General features: G+C 36.4%; 1 protein-coding gene across 4 annotated transcripts in view; it reads left to right on the top strand.

The window, feature by feature from the left end:
• FGF14 (fibroblast growth factor 14) overlaps window positions 1–17756 on the top strand; it is a 393310-nt gene that overhangs the window by 221262 nt on the left and 154292 nt on the right. The window contains exon 2 of one of the 4 annotated variants that reach the window (XM_050332073.1): window positions 3971–4010. The exons of the other annotated variants lie outside the window; for them this stretch is intronic. The gene's annotated coding sequence lies outside the window, so the exon portion shown is untranslated. The remainder of the gene's footprint in view (window positions 1–3970; window positions 4011–17756) is intronic. 4 annotated transcript variants of the gene reach the window in all.

The raw sequence follows: 17756 nt of genomic DNA, 5'->3' as shown, positions 1-17756 counted from the left end.
GGCATAGTGTCTTTTCAGATTTTGGGGGAGATTTCCATTTCTGCCTTTTCTGTTTTTCTTCTTTTTCTTGTGAAATCATTAAATGATCCCTCAGCAGCCTTTTTTTGCTCTTGTATGATCCATGGCTTTTTTTCCTTTATATTTTCTCCCCAAGTGTTATGGCAGCTGATGCACTCTTTACAATCGATAAAACTGTCCTTCAGCTCCACTGCCCAAAAGGTGGTCTTTTTGTAATTGTTCTTGTTATTTAGTCATTCTCCTTTTTTTAGTAGACATTCAGTTCATACTCTTTATTCTTTGCACATTCACCACTTGCTAAACAGAGCATGTCCCAGCTAGAAATTGCTGTCCCTTCTGCAGAAATATCTTCCTTGCACTTTTTTTCCCTGTACTGCCTGCTTCTGATCCAGCATTATATCTGGCTGCTGCTTGGACCAGTGGGACCTGTTGTTCACCTAGTGAACATTTATATGGATACAAAACTTTACTGAAAAAACAATTGCTTTACAGACTGGTAGGAGAACTTCCAAATGGGAGAGTTTTCTTCTGAGGGAAAAAAAAAAATCTTTCTAGAGATTTTTGGATGAATTTTCAAAAACCTCTAGAAAGTGGTATTTACCACATAAGAAATGGCCATTTCAGATTTTGATTGAGTACAGTATTTCAACAGCTATTTCCAACACGTTATATCTTTTCTATAAGCAAACCACTGCAAACCATGAAAGTTCTGTAACTTCAGTAAAGCTGGTTAAGATCCAACATTTTTTTCTGAAGGAGAAAGAATGATAAAAATTTATGTATTTCATGTCAGTCAAAATATGCTTTTTTAAAAATCAATGCTTTCATGACTCTTGCTAAAAAACAAATTTTGCACTATAGGAATTGCTTATATATTTTTTGGAAAACTTTTCATTCCAAAAGATCTTCCAGACACCACAGGTGAAAGACATCTCTTACTGTACTCTCTGTGATTTTCATGGCACCATTAACATGTTTCTGGTGAGAAAATCATATGTATTCTTTGAAATGCAGATGAATAAGTTTGCATACCTAAGAGCATTATGCTCACATTACCAGAACTGCGCAATGAGATTTGGGTCTCTTTGGATATTCTGTACTATGTACTCTGTGCAGGCATTTCTCGGATTTATCTGGGCAAGCAGTGTGTATCTGAAAGCAAACTGCATTTAACGATGATGTAATCTGACTACTGGGCCTATTAGGATATTGGTGCTGAATAAAAAGTGTTTAAAGGAGCAGAGTTTGAACTCATATGGAAAATCCAAGCCTTCTATCCTCTATCTTCAGTGGCTGATGTGTATAAGCAGGACTTGACTGGAACTCAAGGAGCCTGTAGGGTCAAAACAGCCTCCACAGCCAAAAAGTCAGAAGTGGAGCCCCATGCTCGTGGTTCCTTCCAATTCTTTGTTAGAATTTCTGCCTTTCTCCTGTGAAAAACATTTCTGTATGGAAGAGGCTTTGTGTCTTCTGGATCTGTATAGCAAGATCATAATAGAATCATAGAATCATACAATCACAGAATCATAGAAGAGGTTGGGTTGGAAGGGAGCTTAAAGATTCTCTAGCTCCAGTCCTCCCTGCCATAGGCAGGGATACCTTCCACTAGACCAGGTTGCTCAAAGCATCATCCAACCTGGCCTTGAACACTTCTAGGAATGAAGTATCCACAACTCCTTTGGGCAACACATTCCAGTGCCTCACCACACTCACAGTGAATAGTTTCTTCCTAATATCCAATCTAAACCATTCTCCCTTTAAAGCCATTAAAGCCTTCAGAGCCATTCTCCCTTTCCTTTCACTGCATGCCTTTGTAAAAAGACCATTTTAACCTGGTTGAAGATTCTGGTTCAGGTAGTGCAGACAAGAACAGAGTATTTGGGAAGCCAAAAGTTGCTGGGTGTTAGAATAGCTGTATCACTAGCCTGTGTGCAGTAGCTATGAGATCCAGTTTGCGTTGTCTTCCCTAATCCAGTGGGTCATCTGGTGGTGCTGCATTCTCTCGTTTTCTTGTGCCCTGTGGCTTTGCAGTTTTCTTGAGTGTCATTGACAATTATCTTCTCTTTTCTACCTGAAAATTGAAGTTCATAAATTCTGCTGTGGCTACAACAGGGCAAATAGCTAATTTACTTTGCTTTCTATCTATTTTAATTATTCTGTTCCCCAGGACTGAAAGTGCATTTCTGTTTTCTCATAGTTTCTCTGATTCTGAGTTGTTTGTTTCTTTTCTAAAATTGACTTATTTAATCTTCAACCTGCCTTCAAAGTTTACTTCTGTTGAGTTTACTATTGGAAAAAACCTATTTGTCTTCTCTTGGATTTTGCTTTTTCCATCGTACTGCTGTTCCCTCTAGCTGTGTCTACTTCTTGTGACTTAATTATATTGTTCTAAAGGAGAGTTCAAAAGGAGTTGAAGAATTTTAACTTTTGTATTTTCAGAACTTTGCATCTGGTGTAGGTAAATTTTTTATAAAATTCATTTTAAAAAAATCACTCTCTAAACTATGTAAGCTTCGCAGTAGTGTAATAATTATTTCAAATGTACAGCAGTTAAAAGACATATGTATTTAAGGAGTCAGGAAACTTACTTTTTCAAGCTTGTCCTGTTGTAACATTTGACCGCTTATTACATGAGTATCTAACTCCCCCTCTAGTTTCCCTTTGGATTAGTTCCCTACTTAAATGTGTGTAAAAGCAGTACAATAACCTGCTGTAGTAATGTATACATTTCAACAAATATTCTTTCAATCTTCTTGAACTTTCCTACAATTTACCTTACTCTGGTAGTAATTGCATCATATTTGTCTTATAAGTACAACATCAGTTTCTTTTTATATTTTTAAGCATTGAAGCTGTTTTACACTTGTTGAGCTCACATATTTTAGGATATTTTTGTTATCAAGTGATCTCTGAAGTTATTGGGTGTTAATTCCTCTTTCCAGTAAGATCAAAAAACACTTCTTAGTACTCAAGAAGTTTCTGTACCTGGTAAGAAGTTTCTGTACCTGGTTTATTCAAGATACAATCTGTCAGACAGCAAGGAAAGGATATTCCTTATTTCAAAACTGGGTTATTCCAAAATTTTCAACGTGAGTTTCTTTAAGCCCTATAATTTCCTTCTATTCAGACAACCATTGGAGTCAGAATTTGTTATTTTTCTGAAGTGACTACTTCCAGATGAAGCTGTTTGTGCAGTGTGTGTTTTTCTCTTTCAGTTTTCAGCATTATACATTAATTGCTATGCCTCTCAGTTTTCTTAAGAACCATCAGATGAACTTGCATCTTCCTTTACCTAGACCACGCTCACGTCAAGAAGAGATGTTTTATTCTATGAGAAAACCATACTGCAAATAAGCAGTGCTATGGAGATACCCCATGGGATACAGAAAAACCTTAGCCATATAGCTGTTCATGAACAGCCTACTGGAAGTGTTTCGATTTTCTAGACCAAAAGACTGAGGCAGCAATATCTGCTATATAGAAAGCTGAGATTTGATCCTTGATACAGTTCTTGCCACTACTGTTGTCATGACTTATTGCTTAAGCTGGATTATTTGATTGAAGAATTCTTCAGGCTTGCAATTAAGAGGATCCTTTCACCAAATTTCATTTCTTACCACTTCTGCTTGTTGTATGGAATCTTGTTTTGTAGGACGGGAGGAGCTAGGAATTACAAAGCTCTAAATGACATACTAGTGGTTGTCTTTGTCATAGTCTTGTTCTCTGCCATTCTATCTTCCTCCCTCTTTCCCCTTTTCACATTATACTGACTTTCTCCATAGTAGTATATTTCCTAATTCTACAAATTTTCTCATATATATTTTTTTAATGACTTCAAAGGGGAGAAAGGGTGAAAGTTTACTGTATGTAATACCCCTGTGATTGACAGTCTTTTTGCTTCCTGCTTCCTAGTAGGTAGATAACGCTTGCTGTATGGGATCTTGTTTTGTAGGGTGGAAGAAGAGGGAGGACTACAACAAACACAAATAGTGGTATGTAATTTTCCCTTTCTCCTTTGTCTCTCCCTGCCTACGAATCTTAACACAGAAATTGCTCAATCATATAATGATACCTTGTACTGCTGTTTGCTGCTTTTTATAAAAACACATCTTCTTTGTGTTAGTTAAATACCTGAAGCATTTTAAGAAGAATACAAATGAAATATTACATACAACACGTAGGTACTGGATGAGCTTTTATCCTTGGACACAATGTGACTGAACTTAAACTGACCGGGTTCTAGATCCCATTGTGACATCTGAAGTCCTCCAGTTATCTATTATCTTTAAAAATATTTAACAAGTTGCTGTGTGGGCAGTTTTGGAGAAAACAGCTGCAATGGGGAAAGAGTAATCATCCTTCTATTTCAACTAAAATCAACTACATGCATAGAGTGTGGTAACTTTTTGAAAAGCTAATGCTTTAGAACTGATAAAGAACTGGCTGATTTTTTGGGTCAAGTTTCATCAAAATATTGTAAACTAGTTGCAGAATCTTAATCAGTTTGAATGACACAGGGAAATGGTACCCAGCTGTGCATAGCACAGATTACCTAGATATTAGGGGTATCTTTCTTGTAAAATAAAGGGGAAGATTAGTATTAGATAGAGAAGTTGTATTATTTCTAAGGGTAGGACAGCACTTTCAAAATACCGTGTTGTGTAGTGTTTGAAGATTTCTCTCAAAAGCACACGAGTTATGCAAAAGTCATTGCCATTTGGTTTGGGGTTTGGTTTGTTGGTTGATTGGTTTTTTTCTGTCATAAAGCTCTCACTTCTGCCCTCTTGCTAAAGTGGTACAAATTGACAGTTTATCAGAGAGGTACATAAAGCATCATGGTTGTAGTACAAAAAATAAGGTGGAAAATGCTTTATTGAATTCAGTTGTTAAGAGGAATAGAGAAAAGCAAATGATGTGTCAAAAACTTGTTTCAAGAGAGTTACCATCTTCAGTAACCAATTTTTCTTTTTGTTGTTGTGGGTTGTTGGTTCAGTATTGACTGAATGTGTCTTCCCAGTGAATCATTCCTAGTTTCTATGACACCCCTAAGATCTGCACAGTACAGCTACAGCAAAAACAAGTCATATTTTCAAGGTCTAAATAGCCATGATAATTAGGAAACAAAACCTGCATTTGTATGTGCCATGATGATGGGAAAGCTTTTCCTTTTCAGTTGAAAGCAAGAACAAAACACAGTAAATTCTCAACAGAGTACTGAATCCACACTCCTCTTGTAACAGTACTTGATGGATCAGATTCTGCACATTAACTGGTGTGCAGAGGGTGTACGTCAAGAAAGTAAATGGAAAAGGTAGAATAAATTTCATCTGTTTGATATTCAGTAAAATATGATTTTAGTTTTTTTCTTATGAGAAAAACATGTCATAATGGATTACTTTAATCCTCAGCATGATGGTGTTGTTTATGGGCTGACATGATGCCTATGATCAAGATAATTCTTTTCTTTCTATTGTGAGACTAGAAACAAAGGGATTTTGTGTGATCTGTCTGTGCTTGGTCCATTTAAAAGAAATGCAGTGTGTTGACCCTGGCTGAATACCAGGCACCCACCAAAGCCACTCTGTCACTTCCCTCCACAGCCAGACAGGGGAAGAGAAAATATATCAGAGGATTGATGGGTTGAGATAAGTACCAGGAGCAATATCACTCAGCAGATGCCATCACAGGCAAAACAGACTCAGCTTGGAGATATTAATTACATATATTACTAACCAAATAAGAGCAGGAGAATGAGAAGTAAAACAAATCTTAAAAACAACTTTCCCCCACCCCTCCCTCCTTCCCTGACTTTACCTCCGCCCCCACAGTGTCACAGGGAGATGGGGAACAGGAGGCGTGGTCAGTTCATCCCAGGTTGGTCCTGCTGCTGCTCAAGCAGAAGAGTCCTTCCCTTGCTCCACGTGGGGTCCCTCCCACAGGAGGCAGTCCTCCATGAACTTCTCCAACATGCTTCCATCCAATGGGCAACAGTTCTCTACGAACTGTTCCAGTGCAGGTCACTTTTCCATGGGCTGCAGTCCTTCAGCATAGTCTGCTCCAGTGTCAGTACCCCCAGGACCAAAACTCGTACCAGGAAAACCTGCTGTCCCTTAGGCTCCTCTCTCCCTGGGTCAGCAGGTCCCTGCCAGGACCCTGCTCCAGCACGTGCTTCCCACAGGTTCACAGCCTCCTTCAGGCATCTACCTGCTCTGGTGTGGGTCTCCTCCAAGGGCTGCAGGTGGATGTCTGCACTCCCATTAACCTCCACCAGCTTCAGGATGACAGCCTGGCTCAATGGCCTTCACCACAGGCTCCAGGGAATTTCAGCTCCAGTGTCTGGAGCACATCCTCCCCCTCCTTCTCCAAAGACTTTCCTATCTACGTAGTTGTTCCTTTCACATATTCTCACTCTGCCCTTCCCTGGCCACAATTACATCTGCACAACAACATTTATAAAAAATTAAATTAAATTTCTTAAAAATGTTATCACAGAAGTGTTACCATCATTTCTAATTAGCCCAAAATCAACCTTGGCCAGTGATGGGTCCATCCTGGAGCTGGCTGACATTGGTTCTGTTGGACTTACTTGGAGGAAGCTTCTAGCAGCTTCTCACAGAAGCCACCCCTTTAGCTTCCCTGCTACTAAGAAACAGCCACACAAAACAAATACAAGAAATTACAGCCTTTCTTGGTGGAGAGATTCTTCCCAGATTAGAGTAAAACTTAATTCGTGTTGTCAACATGGAGCAAAACTACTCCATCGTGATGGAAAATGAGTCCCCAAAGTGTATTTTATTTAAATAATAACTGCAAGTCGTGGAAAAATATGAAGTAAGATGATAGTGAACTAATTAAGATGTAGAGGTTTTATACTGTTGGCATTTGGGAAAAAAAAATTTAATTGCTTTTATTCTGTGGTTCATAACATTACCATTAATTCTCATGATAACTTCATTGCATAGACATGACGCATATTGAATAGAGCTGTCTGTTTGACAGAAAGTGCATGGGCTACTAAGATGTCAAGAAAAATGGCACTTTAAAAGTTTCTGAAGGATGAATAATTACTGTGGATTAAGTTCCATTTGAGCTGGGTGCAGAGGGGTTTGCCTTTTTTCCTTTTTTTTTTTTTTTTTTTTAAATGGGATTGTGATTCATCTGCACAATCATCAAAAACCCTTCTCTCTATGCAGCCTAAAAGGTTGTCCATTTTAGTTTCAAGAGTTGTTCTTGACCTATAGTGGGGAGGACACCACCTCCAGGTTATACAGATACATAATGTCTTTGTCTTGGTGTTGTGGATGAAAGATATTTTAATGGGAATGGATGTGGAATAGTGATTCTTTTACCACTTGGAATGGAGGGGAATAGTGGCACCTGGGGATTTCTAGACAGTCCATGGTATCTCTACAACTCCTCAAAATCTTCTTTAGCAGTGAAGACACCGGTATCTATTTTGGCTGAATTGCGGATGAAAGACACATTGCAGCATGTCAGTCTTGTATTTGCTGTTTCCTGCAAAAGAAGTTTGCAACAATTCTCCCAATGTGATGAAGTATATGCATAATTTGCTAAGAATATAAAACCTTTTTAAGCTTTCCTATGGGCATGAATAGATACTTAGTAGCAGGTGTGTGGGTGTATTTTCTGTCATTTGCCAGATTTTCGTAAGTTTTCTGTTATAAATAATGAAATAGAACACTTTAGAATACTGAAGGGTAGATTTTGAGGCTGGATACCTAGAGTATGAAGTTTCATATATTTAAACAAATTCTTGTTCTTCAGTTATATTGGATTTTTATAATGTGAATTAGAAAGATGTTAAGGTTTGAATTGCGTCAGTAGATGAAAAATGCTGTTCAAGTGTAACAAATCAGATTAATAGTAGTTCTGTGTTGATGTCTGTTCATTTTTCAGATGGTGTCTACTTTTGGCTAGCTTTCTTTGACCTATAGCTCACAAGTTTCTCGTTTTATGACAAATATGTTATGTTTATTTTACCATTAATAGAACAATTGTTGCCTTTAAAATAAGTTCTGGTATCCTCTGTTTCTGATATTTTTTTTTTCTGCTTGTTTCAAGCTATTTATAATTCTCATTAGCAGTAGTAAGAGAAGAGATTTCTCTTGCTAAACTCCGAGATGATATTCTGGAGGTAATGTGAAAAGAAAACTATTAGTCATGGACTTGATGTCCAAAACAAATAGAGATCAGCCAAAAAGAAGCAGCCTTCTTATGCAACTGCTTACCAGGGAAGGGGAATCATCAAAATATTAGCTTTCCTGAGTTTGAGGTGAGGCAAACCTGTAGTGCATGTGCAAGGAAACACAAATCGTTCTATGATTCTTTCAATCATTGAAGTAACTCCAGTCTAATTCTCCTAAAAAAAACCCTGTGAAAAAAAACCAAACCAAACCAAACCAAAAAACCAAAAAACAAAACAAACAAAAAACCCCACAAAAAGCAAAAAAACAAACGAAAAAACCCAAACAAAAAAACCCCACAAACCACCAAAACCAAAAGATTGTGCTCATGCCATTGCTTCCTTCATGTTACAGCACTGCTGACTTCATTGAAGCTGTGTCTCATCTGCACAGCAGCACTGAGATGACAAGCAGGGTGATGATTCAACCTGCCTCCCTTTAGCCTCTCTAAGAGATAGGGATACTTATTCATGCTTAATAGAGAGACTGGACCTATCAGAAATTGATCCTTCCTAACCATCTGAGCAGAGTTTGATGTCTGTCTTAGTGCCATGCTTATGGCTAGGGTATGGTAAATTGTTATTTTCACATACCCATTCAAGAAATGTGTAGCTCTGAGAATTCAGCTAGTTTTGTTCATGTGACTTTTATAATTTCTTCCGCACTGTAAATATATGTATTAAATTTTCTCTATAAGAGATACTGGAGAAAGAAATGTTTTTCTTTTCGACAGATCACCTTTTCCCTAAAGAAAAGAACTATGCACTTTATAATGGTATGTAACACAAAGAGCGATTAATGACCTTCAGTAAAAGTTAGATTTCTTTACTTTATAAGGAAAAAATTAAAAACATTAGGCATTATCCTTTTGCTTAAGGAACTCCATGCTATCATTTTACTTTCTGGTCAGGAAACTGGTAACAGTGTTCCTCATAGACTATAACCTTTCCAAAGTTATCTTTCACATGCTAACCTCCTTTAAAAAGTGAAACTAGATTTTTAATGGTGAATTTTCTCCTCAGTCTCTTCGAAAAAATAGTTTATCTCATGCTTAATAAATTGGCAACGTGTTTCTTCAATCGTATAAAATAAAACCCCCAAAAAATAGTGGGCAAGGGAAATAGTGGGCATTGTGAAGCAAGGGCCACTTGCATTAATGTAAAAAAACAAAACAAAACAAGATTTTGTAAAATTGCATTTTGGAAGTTCTGTTGAGACCCCAAACCCGAGAGATGTTGAATCAGCAAAAATAACCAGACATTTAGTCATTTCCCTAAGGTAACTTAGAGAGTTCTCACTCAGAAATATGGGTTATTTGATGCTGTGCAACATAGGACTCGATATTTTGGGTTTGTTTTTCAGATTCTTTCTCAACTGTTCACATTAAATATTCTCAGTTTAAAACATATCTGCTCTACAATGCATTCAAACCCTACAAAACTGACCTAGAATTTAAAAGTCATTGCAGCCTCTCAGCTCTCCCACTGTGACCATCAATGCATTTCTTCTATCAATATGTTTCTGGTCAAGCTACATGATGTTTTCATGTAGCTCCACTGTTTTCAAATGCCTTGTTAGGATGCTACTGTCAATTCATTTTTTTTTTCCTGATAACATTTACTTTCAGGGACAAAACCCCCATCACTGAGATGGAGAAGACTTTTCTGTGTATGAACACACATGGAAAGCAATTTTTTGCATAAAAAGCAGCCCGTCATATGTTCACTACAGAGAGCAGGACAGAACGCTCTGGTCTTATGCTCTGGATTTTGAAGGGAGAAATCAACAGTGTCACATGCTTGGATGAGTGATCGAGAAAAATGTAGTCCCATATCACACTCTTCGTGTACACCAAAGACTTAAATATGTAACTCTAAAATGCATCCTAAGATCTATCATCAGTTTGGTGGTTACCCGTATTCCCCCCAAAATCTAAGAAGATTATTTGGCTGGTTTCATGCATTTTGAAGAACATGTCTAATACATGAATCATATATAAATCATCTGACTTATAATAACAAAATATATAAAATACAATCATAGCATAATTTGATTAAACATTTAGTACCACTTACATTATTTTTAACTGAAAAATAATGCTTATTTTATACTTTAGAGCAGAATTCAGAAGAGTTACTGAAATGTCAAAACGAGGGAGACCCACGACTGAAAGAACTCTTGCTTGTATGTCTGTCCAACCTGGCTCATTGTCAGTACATACCCATTTTTTGCTTTTCCTCTGAATTCTTACCTTATTTATTGGCCTAATAATTGTGGTTACATTATTTCAATTTGACCCACAGAGTATGGAATGTGAAACATGTTTATTAAGCGTATTAGAGTCAAATGATTTACCATGGAAACTGGAGGGTTCCTAGTCTTCATGTGATATTCTTGAAATGTATCTTTGCATCTTACTAATAATGGAGTTAATTTTGCCATCTGCCTAATACCACTGATTTTCAATGAAGCAAAGGAGGTGAAGAGAGGGGTATATGATTTTTGAAACATCACTTCTTTAAAAAGATAGAAAAATAAACCTCCATCAAAGGCAAGAGGACAACTGGTTAACTTTGTAACTCAATCATTTTTTACAGTGTTGTTTATCCCCTTCGTTAAGATATCAATATCACATGACTGAATTTACAGAGGTTCTGACTGGGACTCTGCAAGTCAGTAGGAGGTGGGGCAGTCAGCTTTCTAAAAATAAGTGGCCTGATTTCTATACTTTAGGGGAATTTTCACTCAAGCAAAAAAATTGTCACTGCCAGATGGAAGTATTACTACAGCAAGGGGATGTTAACAAAGACGCACTCAGCAAGGAAAATTGTTACCATAGTAACAGGATGCTAAGCATTTTCACATAAATAAATAAATAAAATTAGACAGTATTATTTAGTGAGCTCAATGGCAAAAAAAGAGTGAATGATTTTTCCTTTTGGAAATGGATGGGGGTTTTTTCTACATTATACTTAAAACTTTGTTGCGACGCTCTCTTGCTGACAAGCTGCATTGCTTTCAACCTAAATACCTTTATCAGATGTATTCATTTTTATTCCAGAACAAATCCTGATATTTAGTCTCCATTTTTCTAGCATATTTTTACAACTAAACAGTCCATAGTATAGTCCATAGGATTTGTAAACACTCTTTAGGCCTTGATAGCAGGACATGACAAACAGCAAAATTAATATTGGTGATATGACAACTTCTGAGTGTCCCCAACCAGTGACTGGCCACACAGAGAGAATTTCATAGAAATGTGGCTACATTACAGGGTCTCAAATTTGCTGCCAAATTTAGCTGCCAGAAAGAAGGCCAAATTAAACCTTGGAGGAATGAAGAGTTTGTGGTACACAGGAGTGTTACAGCAAGCGTATTTTAAAAAAGGAAGCAGTAGTAGTGTGTTTGTTAGCCACATAGCCAAAGATAACACCTTTACTGTTGGAGGGTGGACTGTGGAGGTTGTGTTTTTTTCTCAGTGTCTTGTAAAAGTTGTTTGAGCCACATTGAAATGTGCAGAACATTTACAAACGAATATATTTATATCGAGCAGGGAATGGGGGGAGAAGAGTAGAGCAAGGGGAGAAATGCACCACTTCTTTTCTTAATTATCAGATACCACTTCTTTAAATAAAAATTTCAGCCTCCTAAATTAAGAACACAACAGGTTAAGGCTCATCTGGCAGGATTTAAGAGATGAGAGATTTCTCATCTTTAGAAATGAGAGTAAATGGAGCTTCTCTTGGCTTTTGGTGTATTTGAAAAGAGTGTCCTGACAAAGGCATGAAAATGTAGAGATCTGGCACAGGATGGTTCTTGAACTGTTTTGAAAACTTGTTGGTTTATGTAGGAATTGTGGCAATTCTGTTGCCATTGGGACCAAATAATTTTTTGTTTAATGTGTTCACCACCAACCTGAACATATGGAATACTTGTGTTACTCTCATAGCTGGGCTCTCTTTCCTGCAGAATCACACTGTGTGTTGTATTGGCACCATCTGTTGCTATTTTAAATATTTAGATTAGTGGTCTCACATAATCCAGTGTCCTACACTATTAATTGCTCTAGATCTGTAGAAAGGGAGACAAAGAGAAAATTATTTCTTCCAGGAAAAGTTTCTCTAATTTGATTGTTCACTTAAAATATTTCATAGATCAGGGCCAAATACCCTAATGTAGTTCAAGCAAGTGAAGTGTTCGGATGTGAATAATCCATGAATATACATAATAAATCATACTTAATTACATTTTGATGTCTGGATAGGATCCAGCATGTTTTGTCAAGTCTCATAGGGAAACTGCACAGGCTATTTATGCATCATTTCATAAACTGTTTCACCACCACACCTTATTCTGTTCTTCTGGCATGTTTTGAAGTTGACATCACTTGGTAAGACCAGCATTATACTTAAGAGGAAGCACAAATTTTAGTATAAAAGCACCAAAGAATATTCCAATGAAATTTCTTCACTCAGACTATCTGAAAATTTTTCTCCTCTTCTTTGATGTTTTTCTTTCAATGTAATAAATTTCATCAATTAAGAGCCTGTTGATATTTAATTTAATATCTTATATTAGGTAGTCTTAGATGCAACCACGAGCTTTCTTTATGGAAGTGCAGGTATTAAATTTACTAATAGTTTTGCATCTGTGGTATATCAGCATAATATCCTGAGTAAATGTGGTACCTGGCTGTTATAATTCTGTTAGCATTTAATAATCACAATGCATAGTTATTCTGATTTGTCATCTGTCTGCAGTATGCACCCACAAGTGCACCTTTTAAAATGAGTAGTACAGTTCCTTAATGATATACAAACCCATTTTAGGTTTTTTTTCTTACTCCTCTCATTATTTGGGATGCAGCCTTCAAAAATTTTACATTTAATTATTTTGTTACTTGTCTTCTTTACAATAGTAAGTAACTAATTTTCTGTGTTTGCATAAATAGACAAAGTTAAAGATTTCAAATGTATTTCCAGCTAGGGCAAGAGCAAAATCCAGAGGAACCAAGGAAATTAAACTTTTATAAAGGCATAAAATCATGATAGATAAACAGCATTGCTACTTTAGACATTTGCTAAATGCATTTATGTAATATTGAAATGTGTGAGGATGCATTTGTCTTAGCCTACAAGTCATTCTTTTCAGACATTAATTTGCATGAATATTTTGTTTATTATGATATGCATACTTATTCTTGCTAAGATAATACTTTGGTTCAGTAAAAAACTCTTCTTTTCTTACACATGTGTGGCTTACTTCATTTATACAAGAGATAACAAATTAATTCAGCTGTATTTTTCATGAAGGCCTACAAATCCAAGCAAATTAAATAAAGTAGATCTGGCTGGACAGTATCAGGAGGGATGTGGAAACGGATGCTAGAACATGACAATGGTAGTTTTCCTTATGATTATTGGTCATGAATCTGTGGTAAATACTACTGCTAACTTAAAACTGTGTGAAGCCTTGAAGTAAAGGAGATGTCTCCTTTGAAGTATTTAAACATCCATGTCATAAGAAGTGCCATCTCTTGGGCCAATTAGTTCCTTCTGTGGGCTCCTAATCTCCAGAAATATATGGTTTCTTGGCTGAGGCATAGTGGCCCTTCTATCTTGAAGCTCTTCTTCTTTTGCTGGTTGTATCAGCAGAGCATTGCTGCAAGAATCAACTATTTATGATACTTTCCCACTATCAGTGTTTTGTGTTCTTCATTAAATAAATTATTTCTCACAGAGCTTGATATCAGATGTTTGGGACTTCTTATTTCTGAACTTACTTGGGGGAGTTTCTTTGTGCTCTGATAGAAACGCACCTTCTTTTGGTGTTTTACGCATGATATAGGTGACCTTCTATTTGGTGTTATATACATGATTAAAATAGTTTGCAGTGGAAATCCAGTATCATGCATCACAAATTGTCACAGTTGTATTGTGTTGTCTAAAATTAATACTTAAGAACCCCACTTTTACCACTCTGGAGTAAAGAAAATTTGAAATTGGAAGACTGATGATCGGTAATATATGAATATAATAGAGGGCCCTAGGAAGTATGTGATCTGCAGGACACTTGGATCAATAACAGTTTTGGGGTTCTTGGATGATGAGGGAAGCAAAGTGGGAAAGTAGGCTTATCTTTCTTCTTTTTTTCCTCCTGGGAATATCTTAAATAATACGGGTAGGTACCATCAGAATAATTTTTATAGATGTTTTTAGCTTCAGCAATAGATTTTAATTTGTGTTTTACCAGAAAGTGTTCTCATCATTTGTTTGATAAATACCAACTGTTTAATCTTCATTTGCATGGAAGATTCAGTGAAACTTACTTGTTTATATCAAAACTACTACTTTTGTGGAAGGAATATATATCAGATAAATGTCTACATTCATGAGCTGTTTCTACTGGAAAACAAACATGAAAGAAAATATATTTTTGTTAAATTCTGAAATTTATGTGACAACTTGGGATTTTTTTTATTCCACAGTCTTTTGCTATTGTAAAAACAAGGCATTATTTTGTTATTTTCATGGGGTTTTTTTTAATTGTAGCTGCTCATACTTAACATCAAAATCTTACTAAGTGTTAGAGGTTTAACTTAAAATTATTGTGTATGGAAGTAGTGCTCTCTTGCTCTCCAAACATAAAACATGGGGTGATAGCCTTGAGTTGAAAGAAAAATTGCATTTGCCTCAGTGTGACATTGTTACCTTTATTTTGTATCATCAAGCTCATTATAGGTACTTGTGCTTTCAAAATGTTATAAAAGTGCATTCTCACTCACTGAGGAGCAGTGCATAGAGAAGCACATCCTTGGGAATGACACCTTGGAAACCAGGTTCAAGTTGTAGTCCAAAGAAGCTCTTCTCAGCTATCTCTCCCTAACATTGAGAGGACTTAAATTCTATAGGGACAATTTCTTACCCCAAATTTTATTTCAGTGCATATCAGGAAGCACTTTCATGTCAACAGGTTGAGGTAACCTGGTAACAAGCTCTTGACTGGGTGTGAGGGGGACTTGGCACGGCAGCACCTCCTGCACCAGAGCCTCAGTGTGTAGGATTCACACAAGAAGAGATTCTATCCAAAATGCACCTAAGGCTTTTTCTTGAAAAAAGGAGGGGGAGACAAGAACCAGACTGAGCTCTGTGAATTGCATAATACCATTCAAACCATTTTAATACACTTGGGAAGACCTGAGCTCCAGATCCACTGGGCTGATTCTGAGTCACTGTACTTGGAGCTGGTTTCTGGGAATCCAAAGATGTATTACCACTGGAAGTGAAAATAGGGTAGTCTAGAAGAGTTAACTAAAATGTAGGTTAGGTATCTGCTCTAAGGAGATAGGCTTTGGAATTTTGAAGAGATTTTTGGTAACACTGAAGTGTCTTCTTGCAGTATTTTAGGAGTAGGTGATTCCATCATCATCATGCTCCTGGTTCCTCATCCTCACCATTTGTTGTCTGTTTTACAGACAACCTTGCTCCTTGTCTTGAGATCCTGGGGACCATTCTGGGGTTAGACAGCTGTGGTTAGACTGGTTAGACAACCAGTGTTGCTGTGAATAAAGAAGGCATTGAACAAACCACTTATGCACACAGTGCATTATTTTGGCCTCATTAGTAGATGATTTAGACCTAGAATTTGAGTTGACTAGCTTTTGTGTTTAGGTAGTGTAAAGTTGCATAGAAAAATTGAGCTGATATCACAGGTTTCAGAAGTGAGTTCCACTGTGAATCCCTCTGTTTACCAAGCAGGCTTTGCTTACTTTTGTATCTGATAGGTTTAAATGTGAGGTAAGATCAAAACATGTAGGCATTTTACAATTCTGTGTCGCAGAGCCTGCAGACACTGAATCCAGTTGAAATTTTATTAGCTTAGGTTTTGAACCTGATGTCTAGTGCTTCATGAAGGATGACAGACTTTTGTTAACTGAGTCAAATATTTCTGTTTGTCTTCCCTGCATGAAGCTCTTCACTACAGCATATTTCTCCCTACATAGTTTCATTAAAGTAAGGCAGTAATAGCCCAAGGTTGCAAACTGTTGAAAGTCTCATGAGTTTTAAAATCCCAGAGACTGTAGCTATTTTCTTCTTATTTTCCTTTTTTTTTCCCTTACTTCATATTCTTGGAACACTGTTGTTGTTGTTTTTTGTTGTTGTTGTTTATTTTTAAGAATTTTACTCAGAGGAAGACAAATATAAGACTCCACTCTTGTGCATGAGCCATGCCAGTGTCTTCAGTTGCCTCGTACTAGTTTTCAGATAACAGTCTGCATCTTTTCTTATCAGTCTTTCTAGAAAAATGCCTTACATTTCTGTTATTTCATATCTTAGACTGTAAAAAATTAATATGAAATCAAAGTCCAAACCCTCTTCAATTTTTAAATAAAGACCCTATTCATTTCTTGCTAAACTTTTGAACTGTATGCTGAGTCAGCTAAAAAGAAAAAGTGCTTCACTGTCAGAGAAAGAGTTTGATAATGAGTGTTCTTTAATATCATCTCATTTACATCAGTAACTAAATGTGGCCTTTTTCCCTGCTTAATTCAATTAAGTATTTGAAAGTGAAATGTTATATCTAATGGAAAAGTCAAGGTAGCTGTCTTTCAAAATACCTTTCATATTAGTAAAATAGAAGTAAGATCAAAAAAAGAAACAAAGAAATTCTCTATTTTTAAAGCCATATTTAGCAATTTAGAAAAAAAAAGCTATATATTATTTAATATTAGGCTATTTAATAACGCTATTCAGGTAATTCTGAGCATGTGATTTTTGAAATTACTATTTGAAAACAAGTACAGAAACACTCTAACATTGCATTTACTTAATGTAATTAAAACACAGAATACCAGTTCTCCTGCAACATTATCAAGTGAAGGTTGATAACCACAGAAGAAAGAAATCTGAGCTAGTACTTTCATTCCTCCTCCTGCACAGTTATATCAAAGATTATTTCCTGATTCAAGTGCACTGGGCAGCAGATTTAACCTTTTATAGATAATCATATGTGGTTATATAAATTTTGGTTTTAGGCAATTTTCTTCAAATGTCTATATGCAAGTACACATAATATACAATTTATAGGGAAAACCTACAATTATTCCCTAAATAATGGTATTTATGTACAAAATATAAAACTCTTCAATTGGGACTTACTATCCTGTAATTTGAGATGTCAGTGATCACATTTTCGTTGTACCTTGTGAAGATATTTCACTTTAAAAGTATCGTCATTTCGCTTGTCCCAAGGTTTTATTTTTGCTTATAGTGCCCTCACCTGTAACTTAGGGCAATTGCAGAACTTTAACAGGAAAAATAACATTTCTTTTCGTTGAATCTTAGCTGGGGAAATACCTCTCTAAATGTCTTGTTTTGACAGCCAGAAACAGCTAACATGTTCCAGCTGACTTGTATTAGTTTGCAAGATTATACTTGAAACATCACTGCGGGTTTTATTGTACCCTAAACAGAGTTTACCTTTATGTCAAATCCAATTGTGCACTTTTACTCTAGAATGGAGACTGAAAAC

This window comes from Myiozetetes cayanensis, unplaced genomic scaffold, assembly GCF_022539395.1.
Source record: "Myiozetetes cayanensis isolate MyiCay16 unplaced genomic scaffold, myiCay2020 scf5-8, whole genome shotgun sequence".
In the NCBI taxonomy this organism is placed as follows: domain Eukaryota; kingdom Metazoa; phylum Chordata; class Aves; order Passeriformes; family Tyrannidae; genus Myiozetetes; species Myiozetetes cayanensis.
The sequence above is the reverse complement of the archived record's forward strand: the minus strand, read 5'-3'. Positions and strand labels throughout refer to the sequence as shown.